Consider the following 23,006-nt stretch of genomic DNA (forward strand, 5'->3'; position numbering starts at 1 on the left):
AGTAGAGGACGAAGTTGTTATAAATAGTAGTAGTGATAATTTATTTGGGAACTTTATTTAGTATTTTAATTCCATAACTTGTTGTAGTGGGGAAAAAATGTGGGAAATTACTTGTGAAAGTGGCCATTACTTGTTTTTTTTTTTTTCGTGGAGATTTAAACGATAATGGAGTAACTTACCAATCATGGCCACTAACTTATTTAGTTGGCATTTGAAGAGTCGAAAGTTTCTTTTGTGGAGAAACTATAAAAGTAGATTTTGAATAAAAGTAATCACTCAAGTTCAAGACTTTAACTTAAGAAATTTTAGTATCCTCTTTGTCATTTCTCAGTTTCATGCAATTCATATGGTAGATTGCATCGACTGATTCATGATTAAGTTGAATTGTGAAGTGACTCAATTTAGAACAAGGTTTCGAATCTTTCTTCTAGATCTTTGATTTTAAGAGGTTATCTACTTTTACGCTTATCTCTTGGTTGATCCAAATTTTATATAAAGAGGTGTTAATTTCTTTGATTCAAGGGTTCTTGCTTCAAAAAAAGCTTGGATCATTGGGCTGAGGATTAATATTGTCTTATCACCCACGTTTCAAAGTCCGCTCCCATCCATGACCAACTCCTAGGTACCGAAAAACAATGTAAACATGAAGTGAGTAAAAAGTTATTAAGTAACGTACTTATAGGCTCTTAATGACAACCTTAAGTTAGGATGTTATCTCTTATTGAGTTTTCATGGGCTTGACACTTAGAGCTTATATTTTTACATGTTGCCTTCTCATCCTAAAAACTTTTCCATAAATTAACCTTTAGTTCTCTTCTTGTGACCACATGAGTGGGGCTATCATGGTCGTGTCATCTTTCTAGTCAATTCTGATGCAGTGCATTTCAACTAAGTGAGGAAAATAGGAGGTCCTCCTTATCCTCCTAATCATGATACATAGTGTATGGCATCCCACATCAAAGAGGAATAGGGGCATTGTCGCACACCACATGATGGGAGATAACTGTCACTTTTGGGTATAAATCCTAGCTATTTATTTACCATGTTATTCAATTGATCTTAGGTATATTCTTGGAACACGATCTATAAAAGAACATAGGCTTATACATTATATCATGGAGTAGCATCAGCATCACAACTCATTAGTTTTAACTTAGGTACACAATAAAAGGCAACCAAATGTGATCCCATGGGCGTGAAAACTTACTAGTAACTTGAAAAATCCCTTTCAAGGTTGTGTATAAAGTTCCACGTTACTTAGGTGTCTTAATTGTGGATCGATATGCTTCCTATATGTTATGTATATGTTATAATATGTGAATTGTATGATAATAGTTCCTGTACGATGTGTTCAAGGATATGTTTGAGATAGGATACAAGAAGAATGCACAAAACGAAATGTAACGATAGGAGTAAAATACGTTCACGAAACGTTAATGCTAGGTTACATACCGGAGTGATATGGATAAGAGAGATTGATGGAAGAATACGGTTAGGTTACGGGTAGAAAGGGATAGGTTTGTGATAGATTGATAGAACGATAGCGTTATGTTAAGTTCTTGTGATGATATGACTAAGGTACGTTCATGTAATGATATGACTGTGATAGGCATAAGAACGTTAAGGCTATGATAAGTTAGAGAAGGATATGACTATGAAGTGTTTACGTTATTACTTATTTATGATATGATACATTGTGATGCAATATCTCAAGGTATGATGTGTATATGATGAAATGTTATGTTAAAAGCATAGAACGTTATGTTAGGTCTCTTAAATTGTGTGTATACAGCATGATATGAATGATATGAAATTACGATAAATGACATGAAATATAACCCCGTTAGAATTATGTATGATTTGAGAACGGAAGAATGAGAAACGATATGATATGAATGATGAACGATATCTGAAACGATATGATATGAATGATGAACGATATCTGAAACGATATGAAAATGATATGATATGTACTTAATGCTAGCGGGGTTGTATTAAAGGATAATGAAATTGTATAAGTAGTGGGGACCTCATGCATTATGTGTGTTCATGCATTTGGGGGATACCCTTATCCCATCACGAGGGTACGGACGCGTACATCCAATGGCAGGACAACGATTGTTATGCTTTGCATAGCGCTGCCGTGACGGTTACTAGTTTTAACAGGTCCAGCATAAGGGGCTCCCAGAGTATGCCCACAAGATAAGGAAAGTGGCCCAGCGGTGTGCGAACTAGCTTGGTATGGGCCGTGTGTAGAGTATATAGTACACGTCCACGATTACCCGTTAGGACAACACCGTAGGGAAAATGAAACGAAACGAAACGAAAGATAGGTCCCATCATTTCATTGCATTTGATTGTTATATTTAACCCCAATAGTGAGGTCACTTACTGAGTGTTTCTTTAAATACTCAAGTCATGTGCTACTACATTTTTCAGGTTAAGGCATGGCATTTTTGTACGGCTAACGATGGCATCGCAACTCGAGATCATGGCACCTGCATAGGATAATGGTATTTATTTTCTTAGACTTAGGCTAGAATAGGATGTTTTAAACTTAAAACGCTTATTTATTTTATTTTGGGTCTTTTGTTGTGTCATTTTAAAGATGTTTTCGAAACACGTAAGTCCATGGCTGTGTTTTAAGTTAAACGTTATGTTTTATAGAATTTAAATGAAGGCTTCCGCATTCAATGTTTATTGTACGTATATAGTAGCGACCTTAAATTAGTAGAAATTTTTTGATCGTTATAGTTGGTATCAGAGCCCTAGGTTATAGATCTTGTAGACTAGCTTACGATGTTGGCTTGGCATGTTCCATGGTCCCACCGTCGGTGCCCCGTCTCCGCCAGGTATGTCTTGCGTAAGATAAGAAAATGACATGTTGTTATTATTTGGTAATTATAAAATATAACTCATAATTGGACTTTTACTCTATTGATTGTATTATAATTTACTGCATTCATGTTAGGTTAATTCTATATTTATTATAATTTAGAATACGTTATGTTTTACCTTGCATGGAATGTGAATGTAAATTGTTATGTTGATGATGTTTAGATTTACTGAGATTGTTGCTGTGAATGAGTAGTTATAGTTTTAAGCTACTAAATGTTAGTGTATGCGTGAAAATGATTTTGCTAAGCAAGATCATATGTTTTAGTTAGACGTCTTAAACATAGATAAACTACACAGTCTTATGAACATAGAGATGAGAATGAATGTACCAATGTATAGAGTAAGTAGTTTCAAATGGAATTAAATGACCTAAGAAGCTTGATAGATGTCAATATCTTATAGTATACTATAGATATTAAAAGTGGTAGTGTCTGAAAGAAAATTCTATAACTTTGATTTAGGTAAAGATGAAATTAAAGTATCAGTAAGAAAAAAAAATTGAGTTAGACCATAAAAGTTTAAAACATGTATACTTAAATTGATTGGTAAATGATATAAGTGTCTTTAATGGAAGATGAGCTTTGGAATTACTTAGATGTAGAAAACTTTCCTCCTTCAATCGTGGTAGCAGCATTTGTCCCATCATGTTCGCCATCAGCTCTGATATCAATTTGTTGAAATAAAATTTGCTCTAATACCAATTTTTAGAAAATAAAAGCCGCTCTGATACCGACTTGTAGAAAATGGACATTCACTCTGAAACTAACCCGTTTAGAAAACTTTGAAGGGGGTGTCGAGAGGGGAGAGACAAGGAGACAGACTTCTCAAAAGCCTTTTTCGATTTCACAGAACTTTAACTCTTTCTTCTTTTTCTCTTTTTGCTTCTTTTTGCTCTATTATGACTCTTGCTCTACTTGCTCTAATATTACAATGATAAGTAAAGCCTATTTACAAGTTTTCTTGCCATAACTATCCCACGTTTTCTTTACATGTTTTCTCACCCATATACTACTCATTTCCTAAAATAAGTATAGCTTTTTTACTCAATTTAAAAACTGTTTTTTTTTTCTCTCTCTCTTTCATTTAAGTTTATTTCCAACAAATATGTCATGCAGTTTATCTTCTAAACTATTTATTGGCAAAGACGATTGATACTCGCACTATAACGACCCAAGAAAAAGAAAAAAAAAAAAAAAAGAGAAACTCAATCGTTGGAAAACTCGTGAGTTTTCTAGCGACCGCCGAGTTTCGTGGACCCCACGCGAAATGATAGCCACACCTCACTCAACCTTCAACCCACAACTGCCAGAATCGATCAAAATACCTGCAAACAGAGAAAAGAAAGAAAATACGAGAGCGAGAGAGAGATTTCAGATAACTTCGGCGAGTTTTCAATTTCTTCGACGAGTCCAAAACCACCAGAAAATCGACGTCAAACGCTCAGTTACCACCATGAGAATAATCCCTAACGAAAGCACAATAACTCAAGGTATGTTTTGTACTTTTTCGTAAGCGCCATCGTCGGTAACCGAGGTCAAAAAATTGTAAACATTCTTAGATCTATGGTTTTAGGAACTTTTAGGCTACTAAACTTCGAGGAAAGAAAGAAAGAAGATAAATAAAGAGGAAAAGGAAGAAAGAGGACCGATATTAGCAACGAAAACGCCTGTTAGATAATAGCTATGTTTTTATTCCTTAAATTTCGTTAGTTGTTTTTTACTTTTGAACATCTGAATTAACGCCCCCCGTTTAATGGAAGAGCATATTTTTTGCTGGCCATTTTGACCAATTTTTTGGGCGCAAGGTTTATGCCACTACTGCTAAATCTAGGATAGGTTTGTTATTGAAATACGTGAAACTAAATCAAATAATAACCATCGGTTCTTCAGCAAATATTTCTCTCCCTTTCTTTTTTCGTTATTTTTTTCCTCGAAGAAGTTTTCCTTCAGCCGATTTTTACACGTCGACGTTTTCCTCACTATTGCTAGAAGTCAACAACGTCGCTGGTAAGGAAGACAAGATCCACAGATCCGGGTCAACCCGAACCCAAAATCTGAGAGAGCTAGCCCGACTTCTTTCCCCTCGGCCTCTACCTTCTGCCCAAACCTCAATCCAGCCCAGAAGCCACGGTTCAGCCCCATCGCCGCGCAATCGACTTGGGAGGGAATCAAATCTCGTTCGGTTGGTATGCAGCGAGTGTGGGAATCAAACATCGAGCAGCTGCAGGCTCACCAACAGCATAACCACTCTCGGGTCCTCAACACAGGGGCAACAGCATCACCAAGAGCACCGACGATGGGTCCTCGACACAGGGGCAACAAACCATATGACCGAGTGATATGAACCAAGAGACATCAATCATCCAAGATGCTTCAATGAAGATGTGAAGAAAATATTGTTGAAATTATCAAAAGATATTTCAATTCATGCCACATTGAAGAATAATGAAGTTTTATGTTATAAATTTTGAGTAGATTACAATTTAGAGTTATTGTATTTCATTTATGTATTTTAAGACTTTTTATTTACTATAGGTTACAATTACACAATGGTTAATTATGCTCATTAAGTATGAATATTACAACTCTTGGAATGCCTTTAATAGTTCCATTTTGAGGCTATATAAAGACATCTCGGACATCTTACTGTGCTGGTGAGCTGTTGGAGCTTGTGCACGGCGATATTTGCAGGCCCATCAAGCCGGCGGCCCTAGGCAGCAAGACCCTCTTCCTCCTGCTAGTCGATGACAGAAGCCGCTTCATATGGATGATCCTCCTGTAAGTGAAAAGTGGGGCGACATAGGCGATTAAGCGCATTCGAGCGTTAGCGGAGGCCGAATGTGGGAAGAAGATGTGAATGCTACGCACGGACTGAGGTAGAGAATTCACCTCAGCGAGCTTCAGTAACTACTGCGACGAGCTCGGCATGCAGCAGCGACTAACAATGCCCTACTCCCTCTAGCAAAACAACAAGATCTTTGCTGATGACGGCTGGGATGCCTGAAAGATTCTGGGGAGAGGCGGTAATGACGACTGTCTATCTTCTCAATCGGTCGCTAATGTGAAGCCTAGACGGGAAGATGCCACATGAGGCCTGGTACAATAGAAAGCCAGTGGTACATCATTTTCGAGTGTTCGGATGTGTCGCATACATGAAGGTAGCGCGTTCCAACCTTGTCAAGCTCGATCCAAAGGGGTTGAAGGTCGTCTTCATCGGCTACAAACCTGGGAGCAAGGCGTACAGACTCTATGATCCTGCGGGGGGTGAGCCCACGTGTCTCGTAATGTCATCTTCGACGAAAGCACCTTCAGGCAGTGGAACGACGTGATCGAGACAGCCCACAACCCAAATCAATTCACGGTGGAGTACCTCGTCATCGAGCCAGAAGAAGGAGGAGCACAACATTAGGAACCGTCACAGCCGCCAGCAGTTGCACCCCTTGAACCAGTGGAATTTGCAACACCACGGACTGTGGATTCGACGCTGGATGTCGATCACGATGAAGATCTGGTAGCCAGGTACTGGAGGATGGACGACCTAGTGGGAGGAGGTGAACCCCCTAGACTAGCAGCACGCAAACTGGAACAAGAGGTGGCCGAACTGCATGTCATCAACGCAGATGAACCGAACTCCTTCGCTGAAGCAGAAAGGAACCCGTGCCAGCTGAAGGCAATGCAGAAGGAGATGAAATTCATCACCGAGAACCAGACATAAAGTCTAGAGGATATGTCACTGGGACACCAAGTCATAGGGCTCAAATGGGTCTTCAGACTGATGCGAACGAAAAGGGAGAAGTTGTGAAACTCAAGGTCAGTCTGGTGGTGAAGGGCTACGTCTAGAAGCAAGGAGTGGATTTTGAGGAGGTATTCGCACCAGTGACAAAGCTGGAATCTACCCACCTATTGCTGGCAATCGCGGCACATCATTCCTGAGAAGTCCACCTCATCGACGTGAAACCCGCGTTCCTAAACGGAGAGCTGAAGGAGACTGACTATGTTCAACAACCACCGAACTTCCTGGACAACGACAACCCTGACAAGGTATTGTGCCTGCACAAGGCACTCTATGGGCTTCGGCATGCACCACGAGCCTGAAACACGAAGCTCGACAGTACCCTATTATCGCTAAAGTTCAAGCGCTGTGCCTCTGAGCATGACATGTACACGCCCGGCCACGACGAGTAGCGACTAATCGTGAGAGTGTATGATATAAACCAAAAAACATCAATCATACAATATACTTCAATGAAGATGTGAAGAAAATGTTGTCAAAATTATCAAAAGATGTTTTAATTCATGCCACATTGAAGAAGAATGAAGTTTGATTGTTATAAATTTTGGGTGGGTTACAATTTAGAGTTATTGTATTTTAAGACATTTTATTTACTTTAGGTTACATTTACATAATGGCTAATTATGGCCATAAAGTATGAAGGTTACAACTCTTGGAGTGCCTTTAATAGTTTCATTTTTTAGGCTATATAAAGCCATGTATATTGTATTGGTAAGAGACTTGGAAAATATAGAAAAAGAAGCATTTGTCCTCTTCTTTAGCCAATGGCTAAGTTTCTTTGCAATTCTATGTAGTTTAGGTTGCATGTAGAATCATTCAAGCTCGACATGATTAATCTTGCTTGTGGAGTGATTCGAATCTCAAGCAAGTGTTCTTGCCTTGAGATATTTGATCAACAAGAATCATTCAAGCTAGACATGATCGATTTTGCTTGTGGAGTGATTTGAATTTCAAACAATGTTCTTGCCTTGAGATATTCGATCAACAAGGTAATCCGAATCTTACTCCCCTTGTAGTGGTTCCTTATCTTATCAGTGTACGTCGATGACCTCATAATCACTGGAGGCGACATGGAAGTCCTCGGAAGATTCAAGAGGGAGATGTCAAAGAACTTCAAGATGAGCGATCTTGGCATGCTCAGCTACTACCTCGACATCGAAGTGCAACAGGGTACTACCGGCATCACCATCTGCTAAAGTGCATATGCGAAGAAGCTGTTGGACACAACTGGGCTTGTGGACAGTAACCCTATAAAGACTCCAATGGAGGGCCCGACTCCAACTAAGGAAGGCCGGCACTATGACGGCAATTAATGCCACCAATTACCGCAACATTGTCAAAAGCCTGCGCTATCTGATAAACACACGTCCTGACCTTGCTTACTTAGTTGGATACGTAAGTAGATTCATGGAAGAACCTAGGGAGGAGCCTCTTGTGGTTGTCAAGCGCATCCTGCACTATGTGGCTGGAACCAGAGGCTGGGGTGTGAGATACTGCACCAGGAGAGGAAAGGAGAAGCTTGAGCTTGTTGGCTACAGCGATAGTGACATGACCGGTGACGTTGATGATCGTAAGAGCACCAGTGGGGTGATTTACTTCCTCTCAGGCAGTGCGATCTACTAGCAATCAACAAAACAAAAGGTAGTTGCTTTGTGATATGAACCAAGAGACATCAATCATACAATATGCTTCAATGAAGATTTGAAGAAAATATTGTTGAAATTATCAAAAGATATTTCAGTTCATGCCACATTGAAGAGAAATGAAGTTTCATGTTTTGAATTTTGGGTGGATTACAATTTAGAGTTATTGTATTTCATTAATGTATTTTAAGACTTTTAATTTACTTTAATTAAGGTCATTTAGTTCATGCCTAGAATTGATTAATTATTTATATATTTTTCAATCTTTCCATTTATTTGTTGATTGTCATTTCCACCCTCCTTGGCCTTTTGACTTTGTTCTCATTTTATTACTAAAGATCATATTTAGATCTTAAAAAAAACAATATAGAATTTTACTTCTTAATATTGTGTTTATACATAGTTAGGAAGTGAATTTAGTCAAAATCCTTTCTTTCTTTTTTTTTAATTCATTTGGCATGTGCAATTCTACTAAAAAATATAATAGTCCCTTATTTGTTTGATTGTTTATTATTTTATTTTTATGTTATTTTACAATTAACTTGTCATGATTGTCCATGCCCAATCCCAATGGACAACCCTTCGATCCGATCTGCCTGCCCTTATTGCACGGTTTAGAGAGCACTTGTGTATGTGATGTCAGCCCAGCCTCGAAAATCAAGCTTTGCCCTGCTTATTCACTCGGACAATGCTCCCCCGTAGCAATGCTCCCCCGTAGCGTAGCGATGAAGAAGATGATCATTTATTTAGTAGGTGAACAGTCGAAGAACCACTCTAACGAAGAATGGAGCTTCTTTGTTTTGAAACATATTCTTTTGCGCAACAAGCTGCTGGGTCAATATCCCTTGCTATTAAATCTGCTCCAGTTATCTCATCTATAGAAGAAGCTGGTATAGAATAGGTCGTCAGGGGTGGGGGCTTTACCGGGGGGACTAACTAGTAAAAGGCCAAGGAGTACTGTCCACTCCAGCCCAGCCCCTTAGAATAGTCCCATTTTTCCTCCACGCAGATAAGGGGCTAGCTTGCTACTATAAGAATTGCTTTATCCATATATTAGCTTACCTTCCCAAGTGGCCACACGCTTAACCGCGAAATTCTGATGGGATCCGGTGCATTAGTGCTGGTATGATCGCACCCGACATGCCATGCGCACAAAATCGGATTTAACGCATGCGGGGCGGCATGATCGAAACGCGATGGGCGTGAGCGGGGGAGGTTCTCATTTGTAGAGAAAGGAAGAAAAGAACTGGGAGAAATTGAAAGAAAAAAAGGGGTGCAACACGAGGACTTCCCAAGTGGTCACCCAACTTAGTACTACTCTCGCCCAACCACGCTTGACTGCGGAGTTCTGATGGGATCCGGTGCATTAGTGCTGGTATGATCGCACCCGACATGCCATGCGCACAAAATCGGATTTAACGCATGCGGGGCGGCATGATCGAAACGCGATGGGCGTGAGCGGGGGAGGTTCTCATTTGTAGAGAAAGGAAGAAAAGAACTCGGAGAAATTGAAAGAAAAAAATGGGTGCAACACGAGGACTTCCCAAGTGGTCAGCCGACTTAGTACTACTCTCGCCCAAGCACGCTTAACTGCGGAGTTCTGATGGAGAGTGCATTAGTGCTGGTATGATCGCACCCGACATGCCATGCGCACAAAATCGGATTTAACGCATGCGGGGCGGCATGATCGAAACGCGATGGGCGTGAGCGGGGGAGGTTCTCATTTGTAGAGAAAGGAAGAAAAGAACTGGGAGAAATTGAATGAAGAAAAGGGGTGCAACACGAGGACTTCCCAAGTGGTCACCCAACTTAGTACTACTCTCACCCAAGCAAGCTTAACTGCAGAGTTCTGATGGGATCCGGTGCATTAGTGCTGGTATGATCGCACCCGACATGCCATGCGCACAAAATCGGATTTAACGCATGCGGGGCGGCATGATCGAAACGCGATGGGCGTGAGCGGGGGAGGTTCTCATTTGTAGAGAAAGGAAGAAAAGAACTCGGAGAAATTGAAAGAAAAAAAGGGGTGCAACACGAGGACTTCCCAAGTGGTCACCCAACTTAGTACTACCCTCGCCCAAGCACGCTTAAATGCGGAGTTCTGATGGGATCCGGTGCATTAGTGCTGGTATGATCGCACCCGGCATGCCATGCGCACAAAATCGGATTTAACGCATGCGGGGCGGCATGATCGAAACGCGATGGGCGTGAGCGGGGGAGGTTCTCATTTGTAGAGAAAGGAAGAAAAGAACTGGGATAAATTGAAAGAAAAAAAGGGGTGCAACACGAGGACTTCCCAAGTGGTCACCCAACTTAGTACTACTCACGCCCAAGGACGCTTAACTGCGGAGTTCTGATGGGATCCGGTGCATTAGTGCTGGTATGATCGCACCCGATATGCCATGCGCACAAAATCGGATTTAACGCATGCGGGGCGGCATGATCGAAACGCGATGAGCGTGAGCGGGGGAGGTTCTCATTTGTAGAGAAAGGAAGAAAAGAACTCGGAGAAATTGAAAGAAAAAAACGGGTGCAACACGAGGACTTCCCAAGTGGTCACCCAACTTAGTACTACTCTCGCCCAAGCACGCTTAAATGCGGAGTTCTGATGGGATCCGGTGCATTAGTGCTGGTATGATCGCACCCGATATGCCATGCGCACAAAATCGGATTTAACGCATGCGGGGCGTCATGATCGAAACGCGATGAGCGTGAGCGGGGGAGGTTCTCATTTGTAGACAAAGGAAGAAAAGAACTGGGAGAAATTAAAAGAAAAAAAGAGGTGCAACACGAGGACTTCCCAAGTGGTCACCCAACTTAGTACTAATCTCGCCCAAGCTCGCTTAACTGCAGAGTTCTGATGGGATCCGGTGCATTAGTGCTGGTATGATCGCACCCGACATGCCATGCGCACAAAATCGGATTTAACGCATGCGGGGCGGCATGATCGAAACGCGATGGGCGTGAGCGGGGGAGGTTCTCATTTGTAGACAAAGGAAGAAAAGAACTGGGAGAAATTGAAAGAAAAAAAGAGGTGCAACACGAGGACTTCCCAAGTGGTCACCCAACTAAGTACTACTCTCGCCCAAGCACGCTTAAATGCGGAGTTCTGATGGGATCCAGTGCATTAGTTCTGGTATGATCGCACCCGACATGTCATGCGCACAAAATCGGATTTAACGCATGCGGGGCGGCATGATCGAAACGCGATGGGCGTGAGCGGGGGAGGTTCTCATTTGTAGAGAAAGGAAGAAAAGAACTCGGAGAAATTGAAAGAAAAAAAGGGGTGCAACACGAGGACTTCCCAAGTGGTCACCCAACTTAGTACTACTCTCGCCCAAGCACGCTTAAATGCGGAGTTCTGATGAGATCCGGTGCATTAGTGCTGGTATGATCGCACCCGGCATGCCATGCGCACAAGATCGGATTTAACGCATGCGGGGCGGCATGATCGAAACGCGATGGGCGTGAGCGGGGGAGGTTCTCATTTGTAGAGAAAGGAAGAAAAGAACTGGGATAAATTGAAAGAAAAAAAGGGGTGCAACACGAGGACTTCCCAAGTGGTCACCCAACTTGGTACTACTCACGCCCAAGGACGCTTAACTGCGGAGTTCTGATGGGATCCGGTGCATTAGTGCTGGTATGATCAACCCGATATGCAATGCGCACAAAATCGGATTTAACGCATGCGGGGCGGCATGATCGAAACGCGATGAGCGTGAGCGGGGGAGGTTCTCATTTGTAGAGAAAGGAAGAAAAGAACTCGGAGAAATTGAAAGAAAAAAAGGGGTGCAACACGAGGACTTCCCAAGTGGTCACCCAACTTAGTACTACTCTCGCCCAAGCACGCTTAAATGCGGAGTTCTGATGGGATCCGGTGCATTAGTGCTGGTATGATCGCACCCGATATGCCATGCGCACAAAATCGGATTTAACGCATGCGGGGCGTCATGATCGAAACGCGATGAGCGTGAGCGGGGGAGGTTCTCATTTGTAGACAAAGGAAGAAAAGAACTGGGAGAAATGGAAAGAAAAAAAGAGGTGCAACACGAGGACTTCCCAAGTGGTCACCCAACTTAGTACTACTCTCGCCCAAGCAAAAAAAGAGGTGCAACACGAGGACTTCCCAAGTGGTCACCCAACTTAGTACTACTCTCGCCCAAGCTCGCTTACCTGCAGAGTTCTGATGGGATCCGGTGCATTAGTGCTGGTATGATCGCACCCGACATGCCATGCGCACAAAATCGGATTTAACGCATGCGGGGCGGCATGATCGAAACACGATGGGCGTGAGCGGGGGAGGTTCTCATTTGTAGACAAAGGAAGAAAAGAACTGGGAGAAATTGAAAGAAAAAAAGAGGTGCAACACGAGGACTTCCCAAGTGGTCACCCAACTAAGTACTACTCTCGCCCAAGCACGCTTAAATGCGGAGTTCTGATGGGATCCGGTGCATTAGTGCTGGTATGATCGCACCCGACGTCATGCGCACAAAATCGGATTTAACGCATGCGGGGCGGCATGATCGAAACGCGATGGGCGTGAGCGGGGGAGGTTCTCATTTGTAGAGAAAGGAAGAAAAGAACTGGGAGAAATTGAAAGAAAAAAAGGGGTGCAACACAAGGAATTCCCAAGTGGTCACCCAACTTAGTACTACTCTCGCCCAAGCACGCTTAACTGCAGAGTTCTGATGAGATACGGTGCATTGGTGCTAGTATAATAGCACACGACATGCCATGCACACGAAATCCGATCTGATGAGATACGGTGCATTGGTGCTAGTATAATAGCACACGACATGCCATGCACACGAAATCCGATTTAACGCATGCGGGGCGGCATGATCGAAACGCGATGGGCATGAGCGGGGGAGGTTCTCATTTGTAGAGAAAGGAAGAAAAGAACTGGGAGAAATTGAAAGAAAAAAAGGGGTGCAACACGAGGACTTCCCAAGTGGTCACCCAACTTAGTACTACTCTCGCCCAAGCACGCTTAACTGCAGAGTTCTAATGGGATCCGGTGCTTTAGTGCTGGTATGATCGCACCCGACATGCCATGCGCACAAAATCGGATTTAACGCATGCGGGGCGGCATGATCGAAACGCGATGGGCGTGAGCGGGGGAGGTTCTCATTTGTAGAGAAAGGAAGAAAAGAACTCGGAGAAATTGAAAGAAAAAAAGGGGTGCAACACGAGGACTTCCCAAGTGGTCACCCAACTTAGTACTACTCTCGCCCAAGCACGCTTATCTGCGGAGTTCTGATGGGATCCGGTGCATTAGTGCTGGTATGATCGCACCCGACGTCATGCGCACAAAATCGGATTTAACGCATGCGGGGCGGCATGATCGAAACGCGATGGGCGTGAGCGGGGGAGGGGCTCATTTATAGAGAAAGGAAGAAAAGAACTGGGAGAAATTGAAAGAAAAAAAGGCGTGCAACACGAGGACTTCCCAAGTGGTCACCCAACTTAGTACTACTCTCGCCCAAGCACGCTTAACTGCGAGGTTCTGATGGGAACAGGTTTATTAGTGCTGGCATGATCGCACCCGACATGCCATGCGCACAAAATTGGAGATAACGCATGCGGGGCGGCATGATCGAAACGCGATGGGCGTGAGCGGGGGAGGTTCTCATTTGTAGACAAAGGAAGAAAAGAACTGGGAGAAATTGAAAGAAAAAAAGGGGTGCAACACGAGGACTTCCCAAGTGGTCACCCAACTTAGTACTACTCTCGCCCAAGCACGCTTAACTGCGGAGTTCTGATGGGATCCGGTGCATTAGTGCTGGTATGATCGCACCCGACATGCCATGCGCACAAAATCGGATTTAACGCATGCGGGGCGGCATGATCGAAACGCGATGGGCGTGAGCGGGGGAGGTTCTCATACGTAAGACCATGGCTGTGTTTTCCAGAGAAAAAGTTGTTTTAAGCGTTTTTGAAGTTTACGTTATAAATGATGTTCATGTAAGAGTTATATTTCCGCATTATAGATAAGCATGAGACGTTAGTAGTGACTATGAGTGTGTGAAAATTTAGGGTCGTTACAGAAATGGTGGAAATATACGTTTCATCTTCTTCTTTTGTTTTTCTAAATCTGAACCTCCTTCCATGCTGGTTCTCATGAAAAAAATTTATGGTTCTAGAAACTAGACACAATAAGAGGAGTCTGTGGAAGAAAATTTGAAACAATTTGGATACTAGAAGCTCAAGAACGGAAGTTAGATCTTCATGGAATTATTAAAATGGTTTAGCTTTCAGTTAGAAACTCAATGTCAATCATTTATAGGAATGCTAGTAAATATATTAGATTAAATTTATATCCGTAGCCAAATTAATAGATTAAAAATAGAATGGTCAACAAAATTTGTGAACACTAAGATAAGAAATGATTTGGAAACAAGATTTAGTAGAAATTTGGAATATATGAGAACAAAATTAAAATGCAACCGATAGGAAGAAAATAAGATCAAAGAATTAAAAACCACAAACTAAATATAGAGGGAAAAGAAAATACAAAGGACGTGTCATATAATTTACAATGACCAATGTAAATTAGAGAAATAAGTGTGTAGAGTTCAAACTTGAAACTCATGTCATGGGCTTATATAAGTTGACTCGGATTACAAAGGACGGAATCGAACTTTCGTTAAAGATATATTCGTGACAACGACTTAAGCTAGCCAGGTAAGTGACCTTATTCTCGGTATGGTTATATTTGATGTTGACACGTGCCTCGTGGTTCTGCACGTGTCATATATATTGATATGTGTGAATTGTCTGTGGATCGATATGCTTCTTATATGTTATGTATATGTTATAATATTTGAACTGTATGATAATAATTATGGTACGATGTGTTTAATGATATGTTTGAGATAGGATACGAGAAGGATGCACAAAATGAAATGTAACAATAGGAGTAAAATACGTTCATGAAACATTAAGGTTAGGTTACATACCAGAGTGATATGGATAAGAGAGATTGATGAAAGAATACGATTAGGTTACCGGTAGAAAGGGATAAGTTTGTGATAGATTTATAGAACAATAGCGTTAGGATACGTTCTTGTGATGATATGACTAAGGTATGTTCACATAACGGTATGACTATGATAGGTATAAGAACGGTAAGGCTATGATAAGTTAGAGAACATATGACTACGAAGTGTTTACGTTATGACTTGTATATGATATGATACATTGTGATCCAATATGTCATGGTATGATATGTATATGATGAAATGTTATGTTAAAAGCATAGAACGTTATGTTAGGTCTCTTAAATTGTGTGTATACAACATGTATGAATGACATGAAATCACGATAAATGACATGAAATATAACCCCGTTAGAATTATGTATGATTTGAGAACTGAAGAATGAGAAATGATATGATATGAATGATGAACGATATCTGAAACGATATGAAAAATGATATGATATGTACATAATGCTAGCGGGGTTGTATTAAATGATAATGAAAATGGAAAGATGTTGGGACCTCATGCATGATGTGTACTCATGAATTGGGGGATACCCCTATTCCATCACGAGGGTACGGACGCGTACATCCAATGGCAGGACAACGATCGTTATGTTTTTCATAGCGTTGCTATGACGGTTACTAGTTCTAACCGGGTGTTCGGCCTAGGGAGCGTCCCAGTGTATGCTCGCCCGACAAGTAAGGTGGCCCAACGGTGTGCGAACTGACTGGTGAGCCCATACCCGATATGGGTTGTGTGTATAGTATATGGTACACGTCCAAAATTATCCGTTAGAACAGCACCGTAGGAAGACAGATTGAAAGATAGATTTCATCATCTCATTCGCATGTGATTGTTGCATTTAACCTCAATAGTGGATGACATACTGAGTATTTCTTAAAATACTCAAGCCATGTGCTACTATATTTTTTTCAAGTTAAGGCAAGGCATTCCTGTACGACTGACGACGACATCGCAACTCGAGACCATAGTACATGCATAGGATAGTGATATTTATTTTCTTAGACTTAGGCTAGAATAAGATGTTTTTAACTTAACCGCTTATTTATTTTATTTCAGGTCTTTTATTGTGTCGTTTTAAAGATATTTTCAAAACACGTAAGTTCATGGCTGTGTTTTAAGATAAATGATATGTTTTATGGAATTTAAATGAAGTCTTTCCCATCCAATGTTTAGGATATGTATACAATAGCGACCTTAAATTAAGTAGAAAATTTCGGGTCGTTACATGTTAAGTAGCCACCTTAAACTTTTCTTAAGAAATACTTGAAGGAATCACTTAGATTTTTATATGAACACTAAACCAAGTATGATTTAAGAATATATTAAAGAAAAACTCAAAGAACCGTTAGTTAAGACCCTGAACTGGTCATATTACTCGAAATTTAAGTAACGTTAAAATAACCTATTAAAGAAACTTTGCTACCTATGAAATTTTAATGCTGGGAATATTATAGCATGTTGAGTTTATATATGAAATTTGGTGATCATTGGATAAGGATAAGTAGGTAAACCAAGAAATAGTGTAAAATGACCATAATGCCCCCTAAGGTAATTTACGTTTGATGATGTGGTGAAGTTTGAAAGCCATTGGAATTCGTTAAGTAGAAAATCCAAGAATTATAGGTAAAATGACCAAAATTCTCCCAGGACTATTATGATAATTCAAGGTCATACGCCTTTCAAATAACTTGCTACTTTTTATAAGGACTATTCCTAAGGACAAGAAGCTATGTTCAAGAGTTGAAGTTGATTAGAGCACGCTTGGAACCTAAACCAAGATAAAACCTAAGAAACGCCTAAAGAAAACATCTCAAGATTCAAGACCCTTCTAGAACTCTCGATGAATTCATTATGAATGTATGATTTTCTAGAATAATTCAGGCTAGCTATTATAATGGGTTCATATAATTATGAATGGATGTTACAACTTATGCCTCAAGGAATTAAGAACCCTAAAAACTTACATGGTTAATAACCAAGAACAATATCACACAAGCTCTACAATTACAAAGTAAGAAGAATGCTAGGTACCAATCAAGAATAAGGGACCAAGGTCCTCAGACACAAAAACTCAAGAATGCTAGGTAATACTATAATCATGTCCAGAGTGACACATGAACTCTCACCACGCGGTGATTTCTGAGGCCCAAGTTTTCCTCTTCTAGGTGGGATGCCTTGCACCATGTTTCCTTGCAGGATATCATGTTTGGCCTCACGTTTCCCTCACCTAGATGAGATGCCTTGCACCATGTTATGGGTACCCAAAGATTTGTAGGATGCCATGTTCATATATGTACCGATCACGTGACCATTATGGTCTATCATGGGAAGTAGTCTAGAGCCACGATGGAATAAGAAGAGAGTAAGTTACCTTAGCCAAGAATCTAGAACCTCCTAAGACCTCCCATGGTACAACATGCTCATGACTTAGACTACGCTGCTTGGAACGCATGAAGCCTTAAGCGTAAGTTTTCAAACTATGCCGCTAGGAACACATGAAGCCTTGGGCATATGTTTTAAGACTATATCGAACGACAAGCCCTAAGATGCAGGTTCAGACTACGTCGCTTGGAACACATGAAGCATTGGACGTAGGTTAAGGCAGTGTCACTCGGAAAGCATGAAGCCTTGGACACATGTTGTCAGGTACATGGCTAGTGCTGTAAATTCTAGGAGGAGTGCCTTGAAGAAAGAAACAATAATAGAACAAGAGCCTAGAAAGTACCAAGAACAAGACAAACATCAAGGACTGGAACATGAATCAAGATTCAAGTTCTAAGGATAAGAACCAAGAACCAAGAACCATAGTACTAAGGCCCTTATAGTTGCACAATCGTTGGCCCCGAAGGAGGATGAATTATGAGATCCCACATATATTGGAGAGAGGAGAGAGTGCTAGCGAGGATGCTGAACACTGAAGGAGAGTGGATTGTTAGATCCCACACTCATTGGAGAGGGTAACGAAACATTCTTTATAAGGTTGTGAAAACTTCTCCCTAGAAGACACGTTTTAAAAACTTGAGGGGTCCCAAATGGGAAAGCCCAAAGAGAATTAGACTGTTACAAATGGTATCAGAGCAAGACATCGGGCAGTATGCCAGTGAAAATGTTGAGCCCCAAAGATGGGTGGATTGTGAGATCCCACATCGATTGGAGAGAGGAACGAGTGTTAGCGAGGATGTTGGGCTCCGAAGGGGATGAATTGTGAGATCCCATTTCGATTAGAGAGAGGAACAAGTGTCAGCGAGGATGGTAGATTCTGAAAGGGGATAGATTATGAGATCCCACTTTGATTAGAGAGAGAAACGAGTGCCAGCCAGAACGTGGGGCCCTGAAGGGGGTTGATTGTGAGATCCTACATCGATTGAAGAGAGGAACGAGTGCTAGTGAGGATGCTGGGCCCCAAAGGAGGGTGCATTATGAGATCTCACATTCGTTGGAGATGGAAACAATACATTCTTTATAAGGGTGTGAAAACCTTTTTTTTGATAAGGGTGTGAAAACCTTTTCCTATTCTTAGTAGACGCATTTTAAAAACCTTGAGGGGAAGCTCAAAAGGGAAAGCCTAAAAAGGACAATATCTGCTAGCGTTGAGCTTGAACTATTATATATACTAAGTTAATACGAAGGTTAGTCTATGGCCCTCTAATAAGTATATGTAACGACCTGAAATTTAAGGTTGCTACTATATACTGTACCATAAACATTGAATGCAGAAGAATTTATTTAAATTTCATAAAACATAGCATTTATCTTAAAACACAGCACATGGCTTTAGTATTTAAAGAAATACTCAGTAAGTGACCCCACTATTGGGGTTAAATGCAACAATCACATGCAATGAGATGATAGAACTTATCTTTCATTCCATTCGCTGTCCTAACGAGTAACTTTGGACGTGTACCATATACTCTACACAAAGCCCATACGTGCGAGTATGGACTCACTAGCTAGTTCGCACACCACTGGGCCAATTTCCTTATCCGGTGGGCATACTCTGGGAGCCCCTTATGCCGGACACCTGTTAGAACTAGTAACCGTCACGGCAGCACTATGCAAAGCATAACGATAGTTGTTCTGCCATTGGATGTACGCACCATACCCTCGTGATGGGATAGGGGTATCCCCCAAATGCATGAGCACACATAATGCATGAGGTCCCAAAACTTTTCCATTTTCATTATCCTTTAATACAACCCCGCTAGCATTATGTACATATCATATCATTTTTCATATCGTTTCAGATATCATTCATCATTCATATCATATCATTTCTAATTCTTCAGTTCTCAAATCATACATAATTATAACGGGATTATATTTCATGCCATTTATCGTAATTTCATGTCATTCATATCATGCTGTATACACACAATTTAAGAGACCTAACATAACGTTCTATGCTTTTAACATAACATTTCATCATACACACATCATACCATGGCATATTGCATCACAATTAATGGTGTTAATATAACACATGCGGAAGCAATTTGGATCATAGGCTCTCTAAGTACATCAATTATAGTGAATTAGCTAGCATGTTCAAAAGCATTAAAACTCAATAAGTTTGAATACTAACCTTTTGTCGCTCAAGTTTCTTTTTCCTCACGAACCGGTTTCGAACTACCACTAGTGTCTTCTCCTCTATTCTCCGGCCTTAGAACAGGATTGTGGAATCTGGTGAGTGACTAAACTTGGGAGGGATTTAGTATATATGAAGAGAGAGTTTGTGAGAGGTTTTTCTCAAGGTTTTTTCCCAAGGGAAAACTTCCATGTACCATGATCACTCTATTTATAGAATCATGTTTGCATGTTCATGCAAATTTGAGATCGCCAAATTTTGACACTCAAAATTCCACTTAAATGTTTGGGATTATGTGGCAAGCATGCAAGTTTGAGTTCACCAAATTTTGACACTCAAAATTCCACTAAAATTTGTGGGGTTTATTTGGCAAGCATGCAAGTTTGGTTAAACCAAAATTTGACACCTCAAAATTCCACTAACTCACACATGGATCTTTCCATTAAATGAAGTCAACAGCTTGACTTTCTTCATTTTGATTCAACAATTAATTTGAATAATTAATTTCAAATTAAAGTAATATTAAATGATTAATTAAACTATTTAATTAATATTTAATATTAATTCAAATGTCAATCCCAATCAATTCCGACACATATTTGATTAAGATATTTAAATCTTATTTAAATATATCAGATTCTCTCTTTTTGTTTAATTCGTAAATAAAACAAAAATGCGGTTAAATATATCGTATATATGTAGCGCATATTCTCTAATATGAATTCGAACACTTCGAACTCACTCGTCACACTGTTCTATGGTTTAGTTCGATATGAGCTAGCAAAGGGACCTAATGGACCTATAGATCATGGGCTCCAACGATCCAAGATTAACCGGTTAAACTCATTAACCTTGTTAACCAACATTCGTTAACTACTATGACACTCCACTATAGCCTAATAGTTGCACTCCCCTCACTGTAGATATATTTCTGTCCATTTGATATAACTATGATTAGTAAGTCGATCCTTCACAGGTTGTTCGTAACTAGAGCTGGGTCAATTTACCGTTTTGTCCCTGAAGACATTTTTCAAGACCTGGAGTTAGTGCTTAAGAGAACTACCTCTCTTCTATCCCTAAAAGTCGGTAGGAGCAAATTTCATCTTGCACCCCACGTCCCCAGCCATTCACCCAGTCTTACCCCTGAAATGGGAGGCCTATTGAGTCGGCAAACTCGAGCCACTCTCATCCATGAAAATCTAAGGATAATTCCGAAAAAACAGGAGTTCATGGTTAGCTCAAGATTAAAATTGAATTACTAGGCCATCGAATGAAAAGAAAATCAGTCTCAAGAGTAAACGACATTATAAAATGTGAGTGATTTTCTTCATGGTCCGATCTTATAAAATACTCATTGCATAGGACACCCTCACTCACATGCCTCCACATGTACGATTTAGTGATCACATTGTTTATGTCATATACAAAATTGGGCCGCATCCATAGTGTCCCCATGATAAGGTACTCAGCCTTATCCTCATACTATAGATCATTTTGACTATATACTTGAACTTGATCCACTCTTATGTCTCTACATATAGTTCAAGTAATCATACTATAGTTAGAGTGTTCTTAGTTTATTGGATTTAGATTAATAATCGTAAAGTTCACTTTATTCAATAACAATCTTTACTGAATAAACAACAATAATAACTTTATTAAAAATAGAATATGTTTTTGTTTACATACTGTGATTTTTAGAACATAAAACCCAACAAACTCCCACTTGGACTAAAACTCTAGTGGGGTTTTATAATGTTCAGTAGAGAGAAAGACATAAATACAATAAACTAGGGCATCACATACTCATGCCTTTTCTCCCACTTGCCCTAGATTACATAACTCGTAGTCCTAGACTCACTAGGTGCCCTTCAAACACTTTTGCCGTGAGGGGCTTTGTAAATAGATCAGCAATGTTGTGCTCTGAAGCTATCTGTGTGACGATCACATCTCTTCGTTGCACAATCTCCCTTATGAGATGATATTTGCGCTCAATATGTTTTACTCGCTCATGGCTTCTTTGTTTTTTTTTTAATTTGCAACTGCTCCACTGTTATCACAATAAAGAGTGACGGGAAGATGCATATTTGGAACGACTTCCAAATCTGTTAAGAACTTCCTAGGCCATACAGATTCTTTCGCTGCTTCACAAGCAGCAACATACTCAGCCTCCATGGTGGAATCAACAATGCAACCTTGCTTTATGCTTCTCCATATTATTGCTCCTCCATTCAGAGTGAAGACAAATCCTGATGTCGATTTTCTCGAATCTACATCGGTCTGAAAATCTGAGTCAGTGTACCCTGTAAGGATCAGATCCTTAGCACCGTACATTAGCATATAGGCCCTCGTTCTCCTAAGATACTTGAGGATATTCTTAACGACAGTCCAATGAGCACATCCCGGATTTGACTGATATTTGCTGACAATTCCCACAGCATAGCATATGTCGAGCTGGGTACATAGAATGGCATACATCAGACTACCGACTGCTGATGCATAGGGAATGTGTCTCATATCCTCAACTTCTTGAGGTGTCTTAGAACCTTGTTCCTTCGATAAATGAACTCCATGGCTGAAAGGTAAGAATCCTTTCTTGGAGTCCTGCATCTTATATCGAATCAACATTTTGTCGATGTACGATGCCTGAGACAATGCTAGTGTTTTGTTCTTGCGATTTCGAACAATTTGGATTCCAAGAACAAATTGAGCCTCTCCCATATCTTTCATTTGGAATTGTGTCGCTAGCAAATGCTTAATGTTAGTCAGAAATCCCACATCATTTCTAATGAGTAAGATAGCGTCAATGTACAACCCCAGAAAAGCTACTATAGAGTTGACTATCCTTTTATAAACACAAGATTCGTCAACATTCTGTTTAAAGCCATAAGATTTGATCGCAGTATCAAACTTTATATTCCAGGATCGAGATGCTTGCTTCAACTCATAAATGAATCTTTTAAGCTTGCAAACCCTTTGCTCGTGGTCCTGTTCAATGAACCCCTCTAGTTTAGCCATATATATACTCTCTTCAAGATTGCTATTTAGAAAGGCTATCTTAACATTCATTTGCCAAATTTC

General features: G+C 40.6%; 16 non-coding genes and 2 pseudogenes across 16 annotated transcripts; all 18 read right to left on the bottom strand.

Moving 5' to 3' along the window:
- Nucleotides 1-9,603: 9,603 nt before the first annotated feature.
- On the bottom strand, nt 9,604-9,722 carry LOC111474675. Its single transcript, XR_002716123.1, has one exon. It is a non-coding gene; the product is annotated as a 5S ribosomal RNA (ribosomal RNA).
- A 133-nt stretch (nt 9,723-9,855) lies between these two features.
- LOC111474685 lies at nt 9,856-9,971 on the bottom strand (annotated as a pseudogene).
- Nucleotides 9,972-10,104: 133 nt separating this feature from the next.
- On the bottom strand, nt 10,105-10,223 carry LOC111474677. The gene has a single exon (XR_002716125.1). It is a non-coding gene; the product is annotated as a 5S ribosomal RNA (ribosomal RNA).
- A 133-nt stretch (nt 10,224-10,356) lies between these two features.
- Nucleotides 10,357-10,475, bottom strand: LOC111474687. Its single transcript, XR_002716132.1, has one exon. It is a non-coding gene; the product is annotated as a 5S ribosomal RNA (ribosomal RNA).
- Nucleotides 10,476-10,608: 133 nt separating this feature from the next.
- LOC111474671 lies at nt 10,609-10,727 on the bottom strand. Its single transcript, XR_002716119.1, has one exon. It is a non-coding gene; the product is annotated as a 5S ribosomal RNA (ribosomal RNA).
- Nucleotides 10,728-10,860: 133 nt separating this feature from the next.
- Nucleotides 10,861-10,979, bottom strand: LOC111474673. Its single transcript, XR_002716121.1, has one exon. It is a non-coding gene; the product is annotated as a 5S ribosomal RNA (ribosomal RNA).
- Nucleotides 10,980-11,112: 133 nt separating this feature from the next.
- LOC111474676 lies at nt 11,113-11,231 on the bottom strand. The gene has a single exon (XR_002716124.1). It is a non-coding gene; the product is annotated as a 5S ribosomal RNA (ribosomal RNA).
- Nucleotides 11,232-11,364: 133 nt separating this feature from the next.
- Nucleotides 11,365-11,483, bottom strand: LOC111474680. Its single transcript, XR_002716127.1, has one exon. It is a non-coding gene; the product is annotated as a 5S ribosomal RNA (ribosomal RNA).
- Nucleotides 11,484-11,616: 133 nt separating this feature from the next.
- Nucleotides 11,617-11,735, bottom strand: LOC111474672. Its single transcript, XR_002716120.1, has one exon. It is a non-coding gene; the product is annotated as a 5S ribosomal RNA (ribosomal RNA).
- Nucleotides 11,736-11,868: 133 nt separating this feature from the next.
- On the bottom strand, nt 11,869-11,986 carry LOC111474681. The gene has a single exon (XR_002716128.1). It is a non-coding gene; the product is annotated as a 5S ribosomal RNA (ribosomal RNA).
- Nucleotides 11,987-12,119: 133 nt separating this feature from the next.
- Nucleotides 12,120-12,238, bottom strand: LOC111474688. The gene has a single exon (XR_002716133.1). It is a non-coding gene; the product is annotated as a 5S ribosomal RNA (ribosomal RNA).
- A 200-nt stretch (nt 12,239-12,438) lies between these two features.
- On the bottom strand, nt 12,439-12,557 carry LOC111474679. The gene has a single exon (XR_002716126.1). It is a non-coding gene; the product is annotated as a 5S ribosomal RNA (ribosomal RNA).
- A 133-nt stretch (nt 12,558-12,690) lies between these two features.
- Nucleotides 12,691-12,809, bottom strand: LOC111474674. Its single transcript, XR_002716122.1, has one exon. It is a non-coding gene; the product is annotated as a 5S ribosomal RNA (ribosomal RNA).
- Nucleotides 12,810-12,940: 131 nt separating this feature from the next.
- On the bottom strand, nt 12,941-13,059 carry LOC111474684 (annotated as a pseudogene).
- A 200-nt stretch (nt 13,060-13,259) lies between these two features.
- LOC111474682 lies at nt 13,260-13,378 on the bottom strand. Its single transcript, XR_002716129.1, has one exon. It is a non-coding gene; the product is annotated as a 5S ribosomal RNA (ribosomal RNA).
- Nucleotides 13,379-13,511: 133 nt separating this feature from the next.
- Nucleotides 13,512-13,630, bottom strand: LOC111474686. Its single transcript, XR_002716131.1, has one exon. It is a non-coding gene; the product is annotated as a 5S ribosomal RNA (ribosomal RNA).
- A 131-nt stretch (nt 13,631-13,761) lies between these two features.
- On the bottom strand, nt 13,762-13,880 carry LOC111474683. The gene has a single exon (XR_002716130.1). It is a non-coding gene; the product is annotated as a 5S ribosomal RNA (ribosomal RNA).
- A 133-nt stretch (nt 13,881-14,013) lies between these two features.
- Nucleotides 14,014-14,132, bottom strand: LOC111474670. The gene has a single exon (XR_002716118.1). It is a non-coding gene; the product is annotated as a 5S ribosomal RNA (ribosomal RNA).
- Nucleotides 14,133-23,006: the final 8,874 nt, after the last annotated feature.

The sequence above is a fragment of the Cucurbita maxima genome, unplaced genomic scaffold (assembly GCF_002738345.1).
Source record: "Cucurbita maxima cultivar Rimu unplaced genomic scaffold, Cmax_1.0 Cma_Scf00513, whole genome shotgun sequence".
Lineage (NCBI taxonomy): Eukaryota > Viridiplantae > Streptophyta > Magnoliopsida > Cucurbitales > Cucurbitaceae > Cucurbita > Cucurbita maxima.